Here is a 1,854-nt window from a genome sequence, read left to right as displayed (position 1 = left end):
CTGTATTGCAACTCAATTTCTGATCTAATAGACACCTGATTATCACGACACACCTGCGTGCATTCAGACGGCGTAAAGCTAAGTGGTTGCTAGAGGAAACGTTTAATGCGACGCGTATCATTTTTCTTACCATCCGAACCCTACCACACGGACATCCTTCCCCTTTACACAAATTTACTTCATTGGCGGAGCATTACACTGTGTAAAGCATTACAGTTAGGGGGTTAGCGAATGTAAATTTTAGATCCCCACTATTTTCGACGACTGTAAATCGCGCATACGGCATAATCGCGTTGACACACCGGTTCTCGTCAGATCACCGAAGTTAAGCAACGTTGAGCCTGGTTAGTATCAGATGGGTGACCATTTAGGAATTCTAGGCGCTGTATGTGCTCTCCGCTTATCTCGGCATTCGTTTCCAGTCATCCTGTACTTCACTTGCCACTGGTATTTAACCATATCGTCTCAGGAGAGGTGTGGTTGGAGATTGTGCACCTCCTGCCACAAAAATTTCACGCGCAGGCAACCCTTCGTGGGTATCCTTAGTCTGTCCGAGACTGAAGAACCCTGTAAATTGCGGATAAACTTGTTACATCTAGCCGCACTGATGAGTTGTAGACAACAAAACGGCTATATTTTGTAAGCATAGATTGATCCTCCGAACCTTAGGCAGACTTCATAATGTTATCGACATGAATAAATTAAAAGTAAAAGGTATTTTCTCTTTTTAAATATCAAGTGCGAACGCAGATCCCACAATATTATGGGTATCAATAAATTAAAAGTAATATTATTATCCCCAAACTATACATTTAGATACTATACACATTTATAATTGTTTTTCATTCATTTAAAAATACCTAAACATACACAGACACACAAATTTTATGACATTTTTGATCTTTTGACTAAAATCAAAGTGTAGTATCTGATCCTCACAATATAAGCTCCATTTGACGCTCGAAGTTTAAATGCAAATTTCAACAATAAATAAATAAATAAATAAATAAAAATACGGATAGACTACAAACATACAGAGAAGCAAAGAACTTGCGCTTATATTATAGATAGATGTCGCTATTTATAGATTGAGGTCTCCCGCAGAAAAAATAACGGTTTCTACTTAGCGGAAAGCAATACCCTCCCTCATATCATTATTTTGTTATGTTTGTATTGTTTCAGATTGTTCTAAACTGCTCCTTATCACTGAAGTCAAGCTCAAGTTCAAGAGAAGGGAATTTCACAATTCTAATTCACTATAGACATAGCGCAAACAGGGGTTATTCATTGTCTCTTGAAGCTTTAAAGATCGGTTTAATTGCATTTTTAACGCCATATCAGCCTGTTTCGGGTTATTTAATGCCGAGTTCATTCATTTTGGAAAAAGAATTTATGCTTTACGTTCTTTATATCTTCGAATATTTATTTATGGCGTTTGGTTTGGCTGTTTTGTTTTACGGCATATCAACCCTTTTCGGATTATTTATACCGAATCAAGTAATTTGGAAAAACGTTTTTATGCATCTAGTTCTTTAAATCTTCAAATATTTATTTATAATGTTTGGTTTTACTGTTTTGCAGACGGAAATTGTTTTTCGTTTAGAACATGATTATTCTTTGCAAAGAGAAAGGAAACAAAAACAATAACAGGAAGCCAGTAAATTCATTATATATATATATATATATATATATATATATATATATATATATATATATTAAATATAATGCGCGGAAGTCTCGAGAGAGCTCTTTCAGCTATCATCTCATCAGGAGAAAATCGATAGCGTAAAATAATAATAATATGTCGAAATAGTATTATTATTTTACGCTATCGATTTTCTCCTGATGAGATGA

At 35.0% G+C, this 1,854-nt stretch overlaps 1 pseudogene; it reads left to right on the top strand.

The window, feature by feature from the left end:
• Positions 1–275: 275 nt before the first annotated feature.
• LOC145252943 (5S ribosomal RNA) lies at positions 276–392 on the top strand (annotated as a pseudogene).
• Positions 393–1,854: the final 1,462 nt, after the last annotated feature.

The sequence above is a fragment of the Euprymna scolopes genome, chromosome 29, assembly GCF_053919585.1.
Source record: "Euprymna scolopes isolate OS-2025 chromosome 29, ASM5391958v1, whole genome shotgun sequence".
NCBI lineage: Eukaryota > Metazoa > Mollusca > Cephalopoda > Sepiida > Sepiolidae > Euprymna > Euprymna scolopes.
Note: the sequence above shows the minus strand (reverse complement) of the source record. Positions and strands in the feature narration are given on the sequence as shown.